General features: G+C 45.3%; 1 pseudogene; it reads right to left on the minus strand.

Annotated features, from left to right (window-relative positions):
* Positions 1 to 1,668: 1,668 nt before the first annotated feature.
* LOC100607947 overlaps positions 1,669 to 18,655 on the minus strand; it is a 34,772-nt pseudogene continuing 17,785 nt past the window's right edge.

Genomic DNA, 18,655 nt, shown 5'->3' on the forward strand with positions numbered 1-18,655 from the left:
TGACAAGGTCTCACTATATTGCCCAGGCCAGTCTCGAACTCCTGGGATCAAGTGATCCTCCCGCCTTGGCTTCCCAAAGTGTTGGCATTACAGACATGAGCCACTGTGACTGGCCTCCCTCCTTTTTAAGGGTGATGGGACAGAAAGCTTTTAAAGAATCTAGGGAGCAGACCACGTTGGGGGCACATAGAGAACACTTAGTGAATACTCATTGGATGACTTTAATTTTTCTCGTAATGTCTTTTAAATATTTGTGTTTTCTAGTTTCAATAAGCTGGACTGGTCAGATTCCCTGTGGACATGAATGAAAGAAGAGACCAATCTGAAGATGCTTTGAGAGTTCCTGAATGTTCTACAAATGGTCCTGTCCCTTCCTGGCCTTCATAAAAAACATGTTCTTTTTAACTTTGAGTAGTGGTTCTCATTGCAGGTGGGTGGGTCGGGGGTGGTTTTGTGCCCTCCCCAGAGGACATTTGGCAATGTCTGTAGGCAGTTTTGGTTGTCAGGACTTGTGGGAGGGTGCTACTGGCATTTAATGGGTAGAGGTCAGGTTGCTACTAAACATCCTGCAATGCACTGGACGGCCCACAACAAAGCATGACTCAATCTTGTGGTAATAGTGCTGAGCTTGAGAAACCTGATGCGGAGACAGCAACTCAAGAAGGTCATGCTGTGTATGGAGGGTTAGCCAATGGGGAACTTCCAACCATTACATAGAGTGATGATTCTCCTCTTTAAGAAGGCCTGGCATATACTGAAATAGAACAACCTCCATCTACGTCAAAAGCTCAAAGTTGATACAAAACATCACATCAACAGTGGCTTTCTTATCTAAACACCATTTGTCAAAACAGAAAGCTCTTCAAACAGCTGACATTCAGGGAGTGCAGCCTCTGCCCTGCTCTGGGAGCCTCAACCCAGGATATTTCATGTTAACATAAACAGGATAAGCCTTTTCAGCTGCAGTGCTGTTTACCAGGAACCTGCTGGAATAAACTAAGTTGTTAAGTTTAATTTAGTGAGCAGCAGTAATCACCATAGTTCTTCCATTTGTTGAGAAGCAACAAACATGTGGGCACATCTGACAGAAGCCGGATTTGCCAAATGGTGGATTTGCCAAATGGTGGATTTGCCAAATGGTGAGGGTGACTTTGGAGTGCTACCCCAGTGGATGATGAATGTAAGGATGACAGACTCCGTCCCTCAGAGGAAAGAATCAACTGAAAAGTGAAAGAAGCAAGCTTAACTGCCCTCCCTGCTCTGAGGGAGGAATGGAAACACATTCTGGAAACGCATTTCTGTCAAAGCGAAACATCAGCAAGTCAGTGACTAAGTTGAAAGGACATGTGGTCAAAGGGTACAAAGTTTCACCGACACTGGAGGAATATCTTTTAGTGATCTATTGTACAGCATGGTGACCACAGTTAATAATGCATTGTATTTATGCATTTATTTTATTTCAGTAAGATTTAATAGCTTTTTGCATTAAGCAGTAGAAAAACTTCCATACTTCACTGAGACTTTTTGTCAAGGCTAAAAAAAGTCTTGCAAAATGGCGCAGCAGACTGACAAGCTGACGTAGAATATAAACTTTGCCCAGTCACAACTTGTGACTCCCATCCCTGGAGTGCTGACTGGCCTCAGTAAGACAGAATCTCTTTAAATCCATTATTCCATGCCCACCTGAGGCACTGTTGAATAAATCTCACTGTTTACCCAAGGTGCTGATTCTGGTACACTTGGATCATAAGTCCATTTGGGGAAAACTCGTTTGTAGAGGTTCATCAGTTCTGTGTTCTTAGATTTTAGCATCCTGTCAAAGCAGCACTTCATGTGGCCATGGGTACCTAAAGGCTCCTGGATGTGTCCTCTGCAGCTCCTTTGTTCTCAGTTCCACCGGTTTAAACCACTGCACATCCTCTCTATTAAAGAACATGTAACATACCACTGCCATCTTAGTACAAATTTTGAAAGGATGATCACTCAGGACAACTCTCTTGCTGACCATTCTGTTTGGATCCACCAACAAAAGATGGCCTGTAGCAATGAGATTGTGCATTCCATTGCTTTCCTGCTTGAAAAGCAGCAAAGATGAAGGAGGAAAAGTGGTTGGTGCATATACTGTCACCGCCAGGGCTATATCAGCAGTCAGGAATCTCTGAAATTTATGTTCGTCTGCAGCAGCATGCTGAGAGAATAAACCTGAGGCTCGGAAGTGCCTGGATCTACAGTGGAATATGAGCTCCTCCTTGGCTTTCACAGATTCAGTGCTGCCAGGGTCATGCCTCACCACCATATTCAATACTGACATCTTCTGTTCATGAGGTAGTGAAGAAAATGCAATCAAGGGCGCTCCTTGCCTGAATCACTCAACCACTGAGACAGGGACGTTAGAGACATGAAGTGTGACATACTAGCCAACATCAGCTCCTTCAACCTCCTTTTCTTCAATCTCTTTAAAGATGCTTTTCCTAGTACTAGTAAAGTTCTGAAACTGAAATATTCAAGCATGATCTTGAGGAATATTTTTCCTTAGGATCCCATGGAGATGTCTGGAAGCTTTTCAGGTCTTTGTATTTCTGAAATTGAATTCTGGCAGCTACATCACGGGGGGTGTCCACTTCATCTGGAAACATCTCTTCCAGTCTTTCTTGTTTACATTTTTCCAACATTTTTGCCTCAGCTTCTTCATCCACTTTCTCATCAGAGAGATCATCATGCACAGACTCCCTTGTAGTCATAGTTTCACATTCCTCCTCTTCTTCATCTTCACACTTTCATGCTGAGATTCCTCCTTCATAAAATCTTCATGTTCTATATCATCATATTCTTTACCACCTTAGAATCTCCCTTCAAGAAATCCTTTGTCTCACTCAACTCCTCCTCACTGGGCCAGGTTTGCTCCCCCTGCATTGGATCTGGGATAACCTCTGTTTGTCAGGATTCCTGTCTAGCAGGATCTGCCTTCATTAGGACTTTAAGGTCTTCTTCCACATCATCGACAATATCCATAGCACAAATCTCTATTGCCATGTCTGTGTCCTTTTGGGATTTAATTACTGTAGGATTTAAAGGGAAAGGGTCCATGGGGTCATCCATGTGTTTCATCTGGAAATCACCACATCCAATGATATGCAGCAACCTATTTACATTCAGAGTCTGCCCATGAACATAGCCTGAAATTTCCAAGGTGTCCACCAAATTATTCTTTTCACTAGGAACAAAATCAGCAGTATGGGCAAATAGGTAGGCCTGCTGATCTCGAAAAGCAAGATGCCGTTGCTTCTGGTTAGCCAACTACCTAAGCAGCATCCCTGCCTCCTGTTGAGTGTCTAACAAGAGGAGTTTGTCATCCAGAAAGTGCCTCTCCACTGCTTTACTTAGCTTCTTTCTGGCATCTATTTGTTTCTTCAGTGGGAGGCCAGATAATCCCTGGACAGCTAGTGCTAACGAGGAGAGCCATCCTGCTACCCAGCTGTTTCTTCTCCGCCAGAACCGCCTCCTCCTTCTGCTTTTGGAGCTGGCTGGCGGGATGCCTCTGGTCTACTCTGCTGAGTTCTTTTCTCACCTTCTTGCGGAGGGTTTTCAGTGCTAGACGGCCCTTGCCATCCTGATGTGCAGATCCCCGACCCCGATGCCACCCACTTTTATGAGCTTTATGCTGTGTCTTGAGTGGGCTGGAGTGGTGGGCTGCCATGCCGCAGCTCACGTGTACAGAGTCAGCCCACTGTATTTATTTCATTTTATTCTTTATTTATTTATTTTTTTTGTAAAGTCGGGGTCACATTATGTTGTCCAGGCTGGTCTTGAACTCCTGGACTCAAGTGATCCTCCCATCTTGGCCTCCCAAAGTGCTGGGATTACAGAGGTGAGCCACCACGGCTGGCCAATAATGTATTGCATATTTCAAAATTGCTAAAATAGAGTTTTAATGTTCTCATCACAAAAAAATGATAAATTAGTGAGGCAATGCATACGTTAACTAGTTTGATTGTATCTTTCTATAACATATGCATAGATCAAAACATCACATTGCCTCCTTTTCCACTGAATAGCAGAAGGATGGCACAGATACTCTGAAGGGAACAAATAATACAGAACCAACACACAAACAAATGATTGGAAAACATTGTACTCCATGAATATATGTAATAAAATAATTACAAATTAAAGAATAAAATGTGGAAGATTTGGATATTATTTTTCTTCCCATAGTTAAAATAATACTCTTTAATAAAAATTGTACAAGCTTTTTTTTTGTGTGTGTGTTTGCCATATTAGAATTCCCATCTACAGAAGACCAGGGAAAGAATGAAGGTTCTTAGTAGTAAGTGGAAATATAGTCTAGCCCAGCAGCACTCAGAGATCCGGTACTATCTCGAGTACCACCAATCGAATGGATGCATCCCTTTTTGATAACTGTAACTATCCCTCAGTGCCAAAATTTGCTGTTTTGTCTAATCTCTGGCCAGCCCAGTTGAGCTAGAGAAAGGTTGTGTTTAAGTGCCGTAAATGCCTCAAAGGGAAACAAGTGAGTTTTCATCCAGGTGGTTCACCTTTCAGCTGCAACTTAATTTCCTCTGGTTTTTTGTTCCATTGACATAGTAGAGTTATAGTTCGTCCTCAGTGCAGTGATTAACAGTTCAGACTCTAGATTAGACTAGCAAAGTTTGAATCCCAGTGTGTCCGGAATTGGTGGGTTCTTGGTCTCACTGACTTCAAGAATGAAGCCGCGGACCCTCGCGGTGAGTGTTACAGTTCTAAAGGCGGCGTGTCGGGAGTTTGTTCCTTCTGATGTTCAGATGTGTTTGGAGTTTCTTCCTTCTGGTGGGTTCGTGGTCTCGCTGGCTCATGAGTGAAGCTGCAGACCTTCGCGGTGAGTGTTACAGCTCTTAAGGCAGCACGTCTGGAGTTGTTCCTTCCTTCTGATGTTCGGATGTGTTTGGAGTTTCTTCCTTCTGGTGGGTTTGTGGTCTTGCTGGCTCAGGAGTGAAGCTGCAGACCTTCGCAGTGAGTGTTACAGCTCTTAAGGCAGCACGTCTGGAGTTGTTCGTTCCTCCCGGTGGCCTAGTGGTCTCGCTGGCTTCAGGAGCGAAGCTGCAGACCTTCGCGGTGAGTGTTACAGCTCATAAAAGCAGGGTGGACCCAAAGAGTGAGCAGTAGCAAGATTTATTGCAAAGAGAGAAAGCACAAAGCTTCCACAGTGTGGAAGGGGACCCGAGTAGGTTGCCGCTGCTGGCTTGGGCAGCCTGCTTTTCTTCTCTTATCTGGCCCCCACCCACGTCCTGCTGATTGGTAGAGCCCAGTGGTCTGTTTTGACAGGGCACTGATTGGTGTGTTTACAATCCCTGAGCTAGACACAAAAGTTCTCCACATCCCCATCAGATCAGTTAGATACAGAGTATGGACACAAAGGTTCTCCAAGGCCCCACCAGAGCAGCTAGATACAGAGTGTCGATTGGTGCACTCACAAACCCTGAGCTAGACACAGGGTGCTGATTGCTGTGTTTGCAAACCCTGAGCTAGATACAGAGTGCTGATTGGTGTATTTACAATCCTTGAGCTAGACATAAAGGTTCTCCAAGGCCCCACCAGAGCATCTAGATACAGAGTGTCGATTGGTGTACTCACAGACCCTGAGCTAGACACAGGGTGCTGATTGGTGTATTTACAATCCCTGAGCTAGACATAAAGGTTCTCCATATCTCCACCAGACTCAGGAGCCCAGCTGGCTTCACCCAGTGGATCCTGCCCCGGGGCCGCAGGTGGAGCTGCCTGCCAGTCCCGCGCCGTGTGCTCGCACTCCTCAGCCCTTGGGTGGTCGATGGGACTGGGTGTGGTGGAGTAGGGGGTGGCACTCGCCGGGGAGGCTCCGGCTGCACAGGAGCCCATGGAGGGGGTGGGAGGCTCAGACATGGCGGGCTGCAGGTCCCAAGCCCTGCCCCACAGGAAGGCAGCCAAGGTCTGGTGAGAAATCGAGCACAGCGCCATGGGCTGGCACTGCTGGGGGACCCAGTACACCCTCCGCAGCCGCTGGCCTGGGTGCTAAGCCCCTCATTGCCAGGGGCCAGCAGGGCCTGCTGGCTGCTCTGAGTGGGGGGGCTGCCAAGCCCATGCCCACCCGGAACTCCAGCGGGCCCGCAAGCGTCGCGTGCAGCCCCGGTTTCCGCTCGCGCCTCTCCCTCCACACTCCCTGCAAGCTGAGGGAGCCGGCTCCCTCCTTGGCCAGCCCAGAAAGGGGCTCCTACAGTGCAGCGGTGGGCTGAAGGGCTCCTCAAGTGCCGCCAAAGTGGGAGCCCAGGCAGAGGAGGTGCCGAGAGCAAGCGAGGGCTGTGAGGACTGCCAGCATGTTGTCACCTCTCACCAGCAAGTTACTAAAACTTTTTGTGTGTCCTGTTCTTCACCTTTAAAATAAGAATGATAATGCTTATACCCACCTCATACAGTTGTGCTGACTTAAGTGATTTAATATTTGTAAAGCACATAGAACAGTTTAGGTGAATGGTGAATACTATATTTGGTAAATAAATAAAAATAACACCTGCCATCTTAAGCTGAAATCTCTAAATTCACACATTGGACTGCAACTAAACAGACTTTGGAGTCTGGAGCTAAATCATAACAGGGAACAGGTATCCTAAAAACGAACATGCATTTACCAAACAGCCCTCAATGTCTCCAGGGCTGATTTTTAACTGCTATTGCAAAGCATTCCACCCTCCCAGGGCCTGCACATGCTGAAGGTATATGATGGCCTGGAAAAAGTGTCAGATGGTTTTCATAAACTTGGCACTGACTGATCATCTAACTTCGTATTCGTTGGGTAGGTGCTAACTGTAAGTTGGGTAAAATAGAAGTTTTACCAGAGCAGGGGGCTGGGATGCCACAGAATAAACCAGCAATCCCTCTGACATGGAGGTGATAACAGCGATTCAGTCAGGAGGTGACAGTCTGGACTAAGGGTGTGGTTAAAATGGCACAGGAGGGGCAGAATCAGGAGCAGGTATAAGCTGCAGGCCAGGACTGTCTTTAGGGGCAGTAATGGTGGGAGAGACCAAACCAACAGCCCAATTCAATGATGAAAGCTGAATTGGGCATGGCCGAGGAAGGAAAAGACCATCACCTGTCTTAGCCCTGGCAGTGGCTCATCCACCTGCTCTCCCTGGAACCTCCTTTTCCACTGTGTAGCAGAGGGATGGCACAGATACTTTGAAGGGAGCAAATAATACACAACCAACACACAAACAAATGGTTGGAAAACAATTCTACACAGCAACTCTTGCCTGCTCTCTTGAGGCCTGAGAAAGTTCAATCAAAACCAGAATTAAAGAATGCCAGTACTGGCCACCACAGGCAGGGGCTCGTGGGCTTTGGAATCCAAGAGAGAGAGAGGACTCGGGGATGTCAAACATGTTGCTGACTGCAGAAGTTTCACTTTTTCTTTTTATTTATTTATTATACTTTAAGTTTTAGGGTACATGTGCACAATGTGCAGGTTAGTTACATATGTATACATGTGCCATGTTGGTGTGCTGCACCCATTAACTCGTCATTTAGCATTAGGTATATCTCCTAATGCTGTCCTTCCCCCCTCCCCCCACCCCACAACAGGCCCCGGTGTGTGATGTTCCCCTTCCTGTGTCCATGTGTTCTCATTGTTCAATTCCCACCTCTGAGTGAGAACATGCGGTGTTTGTTTTTTTGTCCTTGCGATAGTTTGCTGAGAATGATGGTTTCCAGCTTCATCCATGTCCCTGCAAAGGACTATGCAGCCATAAAAAAGAAGTTTCACTTTTTCACTTTACTGTTTTCCTTGAAATTTCCCATGGATGATATTCTTGGTTTTTGGGGCAGAAGAGATAGAGGGAGAAGGGAAATAGGAAGAAAATATTTCAAGGGGGAGCAAAGTTGAATTAAGACTGGTGGTTGAAGGCTGGCGATTAAGGCTCCATCTCTTACTTCTCTCCTTCCATTAATGTCTAAGGGGAAGCAACAAAAAAGGTCGGTTCTGAGTAAGGGAAGCAAAGGCAGAGCAGTCCCGCTGCTGTCATCAGATTTAGCAAGATTTTTGCCCAGCTGTTTGCTGAAAGAAAAGCAGGAAACGAAGAACCAGAGGGCTCAGGCAGGGCCACTCTGTCTTGAATGATCTCATTCCTCATTCTCAAAGAGAATCTTTCAGGGGTTAGCTCTTCCTTGAGAATTTCTGCAGCTCAGAAACCTGCCCTTTGAAGCCCAGGATGGCCACTTTTTTTTTTAAATTTTTTGAGATGGAGTCTAGCTCTGTTGCCCAGCAGGCTGGAGTGAAGTGGCGCCATCTTGGCTCATTGCAACCTCTGCCTCCTGGTTTCAAGCAATTCTCCTGCCTCAGCCTCCCGAGCAGCTGGGACTACAGGCATGCATCACCATGCCCGGCTAATTTTTGTATTTTTAGTAGAGACCGGTTTTCACCATGTTCGACAGGCTGGTTTTGAACTCCTGACCTCAGGTGATCCACCTGCCTCAGTCTCCCAAAGTGCTGGGATTACAGGTGTGAGCCACCGTGCCTGGCCATTTCTTTCTTTTTTTTTTTTTGCAAAGGCCAATCTGTGACCCTCCCACTGGCTGCCCTGGGAGGGTTGTCAGCTTTGTTGTCAGGATGTTTTATGTTGGACACTGTTATAGGTTGAGTTGTGTCCCCTACAATTTATGTGTTGAAGTCCTAACCCTTAGCAGCAGTGAATGTAACCTTATTTGGAAATAGGATTTTTGCAGATGTTGTTAGTTAAGATGAAGTCTTTAAGGCAGGCCCTCATTTGCAGTGACTGGTATCCTTAAAAAAAGGGGGAATTTGGACCAGGCGTGGTAGCTCACGACTGTAATCCCAGCACTTTGGGAGGCTGAGGTGGGCAGATCACGAGGTCAGAAGATCGAGACCAGCCTGGCTAACAAAGTGAAACCCTGTCTCTACTAAAAAATACAAAAAAAAATTAGCTGGGCGTGGTGGCAGGCGCCTGTAAACCCAGCTACTCTGGAGGCTGAGGCAGGAGAATGGCGTGAACCTGGGAAGTGGAGCTTGCAGTGAGCCGAGATTGCACCACTGCACTCCAACCTGGGTCACAGAGCAAGACTCCGTCTCAAAAAATAAAAATAAAAAAATAAAGGCGGGTGTGGCAGGGAAATTTGGATGCAGACACATGCACACGGGGAGAATGCCACATGCAGATGAAGGCAGAGATCAGGGTGATGCTTCTACAAGTCAAGAGATACCAAGGATTGCCAACACACCACCAGAAGCTAGGAGAGAGAACAAATTCTTCCTCACCGCCTTCTAACCTCCAAAACTCCAGAACTGTGAAACAAGGAATGCCTGCTGTTTTAACCCACCACTTTGTGGTACTTTGTTACAACAGCCATCGCAAACAAATACAGGCACCAACTTGAAGGTTTGGACTTACTGGAAATAAACAAACTTTTCCCTGGCAGGTGGATCTACTTCACATTGTCCCTATGGCCTTATATTTGGCTTTTGCCAGTAACGGTTTGTACAGTGACCCTTGGTGTGCTTCTGCTCCGGATCCCCCTATATCTCTCTGGTGGAAAATTTCCTAGCTGCTCCAGGCTGTGTAGGGGGATCAAGAATGGAGCTCTTTGTTTAGACTTTGCGTGGTGTACATAAATAACGAGCATATGGGGAATTTTCAAGCCAGAGGCATTTCAGAACTAGGCAAGGGAAGAGAGGTTTCATTTGTTAAAGACATTTCCTGTTAAAATTCATCACAAGCTTCTCTACATCCTCCCTTTCCAGTGTCCTGCCCCCTCCCCACACACCCCAAATATGTAAGAGACTTTCTTAGCAGCGTAGGCCCAACAGGATGTTGTGAGAATGAATAAGAAAAAACTAATACATCAGACCAGATGAATGGAAAAACCTCTGTTTCTTTTTATGCATGTAACTTCAGAACTGTAAAAAGGGAACGAGTAAGAGAATTTCTCATAAGTGAACATGCTGTTAAGTGTGTCTAAATTGTTTATACAAAGGGTTGCCTTCAGAAAATCACCCCAGTTGTTCCTTTTAGTTATGGGGACACGCACTGAAATTCTATCTTCAGGATTTTAATGGAGACTTCTTGTGTTAGTAGCTTATGTGCCTAGCTGCCCCAGCCTGTAAAGTAGGGGGGTCAAGTTTCAGGTGTAAGAGCTGATCTACTCCAAGCCAGTCCACCCAGAAAGCAGGAGGTGGGCCTGGCCCTGGAGAATAATTTTGGATTCGCTGAACGCAGGGTGCCCCACTTAGTTACTGCTATTTCCTATTATCCTGTGGATGCTTGACAGCAACCACATCTATTGGCTCTGTAAAAGCCCTTTTAAATAAAAATATTTCATTAGCTGCCAGGGAATTGGTGAGGCAAGCTGTGTAAAAGGCAGCTCCATTTGCTTGGGTCTGGGAAGGAGGTTGACTCCTAGTTAGCACAAGCATCCCAGTTTCACACCCCATTAACAGGGTGTCAGTTGGATTTCTCCTTTTTAACCTAAACCACAATCCCAGGGAGGCTGGCCAGCCTTCCAGTTGCTTCTGGTGCAGATATTCATGGCTTCATGGTCTGACTTAGTTGAAGTGGTTTCTTGCAACAGTTTCAGAAGAGGCGCGTCCACATTTAAATGTAACCTTAGGAACATATAGCAATGATAAATGTTCATCATATAAGGATTGCCTCGTATTTTGAATTATGGTGCTTTCTGGACAAACCTCCTAAAGATCAATGTGTATAATTGGTAATTTGCAGTAATATTAGGAAATCAAATAGAAAAAGTAACAAAAAATTACAAAAAGTAACCAAAAAGTAATAATTCCTACTCTTAAAATATTTCTTAAATGGTAAGGTGCAAGAGAGAATACAGAAAATAAAGCATAAAACTGAAGGAAGTCAGATTAGGGTACAATTTATGGAAGGTCTACAATGAGCCAGGAAATGCACTAAGTTCTTTATTGTGTATTCGTATCTTGGGAGAAGAGAGAGGAATATGAATAGATCCATTTGGAGAATTTGTCCTGAATTATTAAAGAAGGGTAATTTATAAGAGTGTCATGAAGTCATTTAGGAGTTTGAGGGGCAACAGAAGAGGGGTAATTATGTATCCCAAAACCCTAAACCCAACAATCACATTTTTCTGATTTACAGAAGGGTCTAATCCCTGAGTAATGTTTTTAAGATCAAGGTCCAAACCCTGGCTTTGGAATAATTGGCCTGTTGCCTGGAGTCAGGGCTTTGGCTTTTAGAGACAAAACAATAATCAAAAACAGCTTTCAGAGAGATGTCACTTTACCCCAAGCCTACCACAGTGACTTGCACATAGTATGACCTGAAATAAGAGTTTGCGTAATGGATGAACAGAGGATTTTATATTGAAATGTTGTTTGTAGCAGACAATTCCTATACTTCTTTTTCCACTTGAAGATGATGAAGAGAGCCTTGTCTGAATTGCAATAAGTGAAAATAGGTTAGAATTCCCAGCTGCAAGCAGAAAGAAATCTTGGTAAGAGCTTCAAGAGGGTTAATGAAGTTCTTTCTGGAGTATCTATGGCAACAGAAAGGCTAAACATGGCCCTGTGTACTATGTAGAAGAATAGGGTAGATCTTTTTTTTTTTTTTGAGACAGAGTTTCACTCTTGTTGCCCAGGCTGGAGTGCAATGGTGCAATCTCGGTTCACTGCAACCTCCGCCTCCCAGGTTCAAGTGATTTTCCTGCCTCAGCCTCCTAAGTAGCTGGGATTACAGGCATGCATCACCACGCCCAGCTAATTTTTTGTATTTTTAGTAGAGATGGTGTTTCACCATGTTGGCCAGGCTGGTCTTGAACTCCTGACCTCAGGTGATCCACCTGCCTCGGCCTCCCAAAGTGCTGGGATTACAGGCATGAACCACCGTAAAATCTGCTCCTTACCCCTTTCCTGCGTGCCTTTTCATTTACTACTTTGTGAGAGACACAGCCACCTAGAATTATACTAAATCTACCGGAATGATGGAACTCTTTCTCTTGGTCAAGATGCTCAGTCTTTTTGAGGACACAAGCATCACGCAGCTGATGTTGCCTGAACCATGTTATGGTATAAAAGGGATACATATCAGTTAGGGATTGGTTTAGCTGAGAATGAAGGCAAACCCCGAATAAAATGGCATAAACAAAATAGAAATTGAAGAAGTTCAGAGGAAAGTATCCTGTTCATGACATTGTCAGGAGCCACCTTTTTCACGTTGTGGCTTCTCTACCTCATGGTCCAAGGTGGTTGCTTGAGCTCCAGCCATCATGTCCACATTCTAGCAAGGAGGAAAGAAAGCTATATTTCTTTCTTTTTTTTTTTTTTGAGACAGGGACTTGCTCTGCTACCCAGGCTGGAGTGCCGTGCCATAATCACAACTCACTGCAGTCTTCACCTCTCCTGGGCTCAGGTGACCTCCCACCTCAGCCTCCCGAGTAGCTGGGACTGCAGGCATGTGCCACCATGCCTGGCTAATTTTCATATTTTTAGTAGCGATGGGTTTCAACATGTTGCCTAGGCTGGTCTCGAACTCCTGAGCTCAAGCAATCTGCCTGTCTTGGCCTCCCAAAGTGCCGGGATTATAGGTGTGAGCCACCATGCCCAGTTATATTCTATTCTTACAAGGACACTTCCTAGAAGTTGCAAGAAGCACCTTTGCTTTTATAGCATTGGCTAAAACTTACACATAGACATCCTACTTTCAGGGAAGGCTAGTGATGTGGTCTCTATTTTGGACATTAAGCGCTAGTGAAATACGAGGGACTCTATTATGAAGAAAGCAGAGGAGTTTGGTTGGAAGGGACTTGCAGTCTCTACCATGAAGGTAAAAGAGGCATCTAAGAGGTTTAATGAGAAGGCTTGTGACCCTGGCCATGAAAACATTACTTTCCTTCTAACTGTTCATTGTTAGCTTCTCATTTGAAAGCAGGCACCAAAGGGAATCACTCTACACTCACCTTGGTTTTTCTCTCAGTTTTAACTTGATTTTGAAATTCTGACAGTAGGAACATCTTGGCAGACCCTGAAAGTGTTCACTAGACTCTTGGAGGCAGCCTAGGTTCCCAGGAGAAGAAAACTGCTTTCAAACTCTAATGGAAAAATGCACTGTGAGGCAGGAGGTCTGGGCTAGGGCCTGAAATTCTACATTTCTAACAAGGTCCCTAGTGATGCAGTGCTGCACTGCACAGACCATGTTTTCAGTGCAAAGGTTTAGAGAAAGTTCTCTATGGCTGTCTGAGTCCCAGTTTGTAGTAGGATATTCAGGAAGGGATAGCGTAATTGCCCAATGAGTTCTTCTTGCCTGCTGTACAGATAGAGCCTATTCACTGAGACAGTGCTGTTGCAGTAGAGAAAGAGCTTAATAAATGCAGACCTAGCCAAGCCAGAAGGATGGGAGTCTATTACTCAGAACAGCTTCCCTAAAAGGTCAGAGGCTAGGGTCTTTCAGAGATAGTTTGGCAGGAAGAGGGGTAGGGAATGGAAAATGCTGATTGGTTGAGGATGAAATCAGAGAGGTGTGGAAAATGGTCCTCTTGCACTGAGTCAGCTTCTGGGTGGAGGCCTCAGGACGGGTTGAGTCATGAGTCACCAGTTCATGTAGAGTCAGCTGGTCACCAGAATGCAAAGGTCTGAAAAAAAAATATCAAAAGACCCATCTTAGGTAATACTCTAGTGATGTTATCTATAGGGGCAATTAGGGAAGTTACAAATCTTGTGACCTCTTGCAATGGCTGGTTATTGTTTCACTATGCCCACTTTTAGCAGAGTTCAGGCCCCTCCCGTAATTCTAATCTTGTGGCCTTCCTTTAGTTTTACACAGGCAGTTTCTGTTCCCAACAAGAAGTGGGTAGTTTTGGGAACGGCTATTGCCATCCTTGCTTTAAGGTAAACCATAAACTAAATTCCTTCCAAAGTTAGCTTGGCCTATGCCCAGGAATGAAAAAGGACAGCCTAGAGGTTAGAAGCAGGATGGAGTCAGCTGTGTCAGATTTCTCTTACCATCATAATTTTGCAAAGGTGGTTTCAATGGGGGTGGTAGTGACCAGTATATCTGTCAGTGGTTTTCATATACTACTGTTCATAAGAATGCCTTTATGGAGCTTGGTAAAATACAGACTTCTAGGATCCTGACAGTCGCTTTAAATGTAACAAGTATACAGTATACAGGTATACAGTAACAGATGTCTGATTTTTATAACAGCCACTCTGAGTAATTTCTGGTAAAGGTGGTCAAGGAGCAGCATTTTGAGAAATATTGGTACCCTGTGCCTAGGCAGTCTGTGTGGGTGAGGGTCTCGACCTCTCAGATCGTAAGTTTACAGAGATCCTGGTGTTCTGAGATATGTGAGTTTTAGATAGTCTGGTTTAATTCATTAAAGGAGACACATATTGCTAATCTTTGTGGCTCAGGAAAATTTTATCAAAGGTACATTTTCCTGCATTTTGGAGTTAAGGGTTTTGTTTTTGCAGGAAGTTTGAGGGTGTCTTAGCTCAGCTGCCATAACAAAAGGCCATGAATGCAGTGGCTTAGATAATAGACATGTTTTTCTCACAGCTCTGAAGAGTGGAAATCTGAGATCAGGGTGCCAGCGTGGTTGGATTTTGGCAAGGGCTCTCTTCCTGGCTTGCAGATAGCCTCCTTCTATAGCCACCTCCTTGCTGTGTTCCCACATGGCAGAGAGGGAGTGAGCTCCCATCTCTTTCTCTTCTTATAAGGACATTAATCTCATCATGAGAATTTCATCCTCATGATCTCTTCTCAACCAAATGGCCTCCCAAAGGCTCCATGTGAAATACCATCACACCAGGGGTTAGGGCTTCAACATACGACTTTTTGCAGAACCCAAACATTCAATCCATAACAGGAGATTCTGCCTCACTAAGAATGGTACTGGCTGATTAACAAGAGGTTTGGTGTGGATAGAGGTGGATGTGAGGGCAGGGGCAGGGGAGAATCAGGGAAGGGAAGAAGGAGAAGGGGCGAGCCAGAAGCTGATCTCTAGTGGGCATTGCTGCATGCAGTCATGGTGCTGGCCATTGTAGAGGTGTCACTTCATTTAACATGGTAGAGGTAGTGGGGGGTGTTTCATTTTACCTCAGACATTTGTTTTAATATTCTGTTTGCACATATTAAATATTTAATCTACAAAAGGGTTGGAGGAAAGAAATGGCTTTTCTGATGACCAAGTACCAGGACTCCCTTTTGCTTCTTCATCTTCATACCATGTGCACTGCCTGAAATGTGTTCTTCCCTCCCTTCCTCCTGCCTCCTTCCCATTCCCAGCTCTGCATCTCCAGTTCGGTCTTTGAATCCTCTGTACTAATAAGGGCCCAGTTCAAGTGCTAGGTAGATTTCTCTGTCACCCTGTTGAGGAGTCCCAGATCGTTGCCCCTTGCATGGATTCAATCCTTCATTCATGTGGATTAAGTTTCGCATGTTTCTGCAATCAGCCTGGGGATTCAGGCCAAACCCCAAATACCAGTAATCCCAAACCAAGCAGTGACTGTGTTCTGAGATTGAAGAGCTGGTGGATGATTCATTCTCGTTTGGTTGCTTCTCCAGTGCACTCAATAGCTTCAGGCCCTGTTTCCCAGGAGATTACCATTCCACCTCTGAGGAAAGAAAAATGTGATGGCCCTAGGGGTTCATTTCTTTTGATCTTTCAGTAAATTAGCAGACATCTGGCTCAGTGGGTCTGCACTAGCTTGATTAAAGAACAGGCTGATTCCAGCCCTGGGCTCCAGAGGCCCCATTTCCAATAAGCACACTTCCTTGACAAGACAGCATCCAGTATTATAGCTATATAGATATTTCCTGTCCTTGTCCCCAAAAATGTTTGGAGCTTGATGCTGCTGAGCTCTATTCTACCAGAACACCAATGTATTGCATTGATCAGGGTTCTTCAGAGAAACAGAACCAATAGGATACGTATCTATATCCCATATATCTACATCTGTATCTAGGAAGAAATTTATTTTATGGTCTTGGCCCATATAATTATGGAGGCTGAGAAGTCCCATGATCTGCCACGGGACTGCAGACGGAAGACCCAGGAAAGCTGTTGGTGTAGTCCTAATGTTTGAGAGCCAAAGAGCTGGTGGTGTAGATTCCAGTCTGGGTCTGAAGACCTGAGAACAAAGAGTGGCAAGGGCAGAGATCAATATTCCAGCTCAAGCAGTCAGACAGAGAGTGAATGGGACCTTCCTCTGCCTTTTTCTTCTATTTGGTCCCTCTACAGATTGCATCATGCCCACCCACATTGGGGAGGGCCATCTGCTTTCCTCATTCCACCAATTCAAATGCTCATCTCTTCCAGAAACACCCTCATAGACACACTTAGAAATAATGTTTAATCAGGCTGGGTGCGGTGGCTCCTGCTTGTAATTCCAACACTATGGGAGGCCAAGGCGGGTGGATCATTTGAGGTCAGGAGTTTGAGACCAGCCTGGCCAACTTGGCAAAACCCTGTCTCTACTAAAAATACAAAAATTAGCCAGGTGTGGTGGAGGGTGCCTGTAGTCCCAGCTACTTGAGAGGCTGAGGCAGAAGAATCGCTTAAACCTGGGAGCTGGAGGTTGCAGCGAGCCCAGATCACACCACTGCACTCCAGGCTGGGCAACAGAGTGAGACTTCATCTAAAAAAAAAAAAAAACTTTAACCAGCAATCTGGGCATTCCATGGCCCAGTCACGTTGACACATAAAATTAAGCATCACATGTATTGTATATATATTTAAAATTTCTGTATGCTAATGTTTTGGCATCTTAAAAAATGTTTCCAGCTGGGCATGGTGGCTTATGCCTATAATCCCAGCACTTTGGGAGGCCAAGGTGGGTGGATCATGAGGTCAGGTGTTTGAGACCAGCCTGGCCAACATGGTGAAACCCCCCAGGAGTGGTGGCACGCACCTGTAATCTCAGTTACTTGGGAGATTGAGGCAGAAGAATTGCTTGAACCCAGGAGGCAGAGGTTGCAGTGAGCCGAGATCGCACCACTGCGCTCTAACCTGGGCAATAGAGCAAGACTCTATCTTGTAAAACAAAAAAACCAAAAAGACAAAAACATGTTTCCATCTTAGGATAGACTGCCCCTCCCGTTGCTGGCCAATTCTGGGATACAGCAAAGGGCTCAGCTGGGAGCGTGCCCTAGGTATCCCAACTGCCCAATCCAGGGCCATATCTCCTCTATCTGGTCCATGCACCCCAGGAAGCAATATTCCTCTGCCTTAATCATCCCAGGGCCAGGTACCAGGCAACTAGGGACATGCTTATAGCTTACAGCTTGCTGAAATTATTCAAACTAGCCAATCCTAGTTTGTCTTTCCTATGGAAACTTCAATAAAGACTCTAGCATAAACCATTTACTTGCTTCTATCTTCTGCTTCCTGACCACCCGGGTGTCTTTCCTTGTGGCCCTGAGTGGCCTGCTGTAGCTCCTGTCTCTAGGAACTGTGAGTATAATACACTTTGTTTTCCTGAGCCTCTCCTCTGTCTTCTCTTGTGGTGGGCACCTGGCTGAACATTTCATAAAAGAATGCAAAACAATTGACCATGGGCTTGGGACTTACCTATGCCTGACCAAAGCTTTTGGGATAATGAGGCCTCAGGGAACTATGTGCCCTGTGCTACTTCTCTGCTTGTCATCTTCCCCCTCCCACAAAGCCTATTTTCTATCTGTATCATGAGGCATAAATGATGTGTGTCTATGACTCCTTTGTAAAACAGTTTCCAAGTTTTGGTTATTAACCACTCCCGCATTTGAGGATAAAGTGACCTCTGTGGTGACAGATCATGGGATTAATAACAAATGGTTGGACCACTGCTTTCTTCCCACTTAATAAATGTTCCATGAGTAATTGAATCCTGTTGAATTAGTTGGGCCACAAAGGCTTCTTCTTCCTTTGCTAGGAATGCAGCTAGAGTTGTGCTTTAAAAGACACGTGTGCATGTGCTTACACTGAACAAATTCCCTGGCAGAAAGAAAGTGGTGGAGGAGTTAGAAAGGCAGAGAAAAGCAGAAGGCAGCACCAGAGGAAGGATGTACATGAAAGCTTCAGTACATTATACAAATGAAATGGTGATATATTCCCCAGGAGAAGGAGACAATGCTGTTTGGGGCTTTGTATATCCTGTTTCTTCTTGTGATTAAACTGAAAAAAATTAATGATGTTGGGAAGGCAGGAAAGCTGAAGGAAGACCAGAGCCTGATACCTTGGGGTAATGACGCTGCCTCCGTCTGTGCCTTTTTAATGCTGACAGGAGCCACCCCTTCTGCCTAATGGAGAAACATAACCAGTTTCCATGCAGCTTAGAATAGCTGGGGTTGAAGAGAAGGTGCAGGGATTTCCTTTTTTTTTTGGCTCAGTGCCTTTTTAGTTAGTTCTACCAACTCGGCTGGGGGACACTGGAGATAGAAGTGTGACTGCTGTTCTTCATCCATAGGGGCAGGCCACATGGGAAGACTACCTGACATTTGTGTCCTGCTTCCCTGCAGGGTGAGGAAGTCTCATGAACATAGTCTCCTGAGCTGAAGCAGGGGCAGGGCTCTGGAGAAAGAGGACCTGGGTGCAGATCCTGCCCATTCAGTGATCCCAAGACCTTGGGCATATTTCACTATCAAATTGCCAGGGAGAATTT

Source organism: Nomascus leucogenys, chromosome 18 (assembly GCF_006542625.1).
Source record: "Nomascus leucogenys isolate Asia chromosome 18, Asia_NLE_v1, whole genome shotgun sequence".
NCBI classification, from domain to species: Eukaryota; Metazoa; Chordata; class Mammalia; order Primates; family Hylobatidae; genus Nomascus; species Nomascus leucogenys.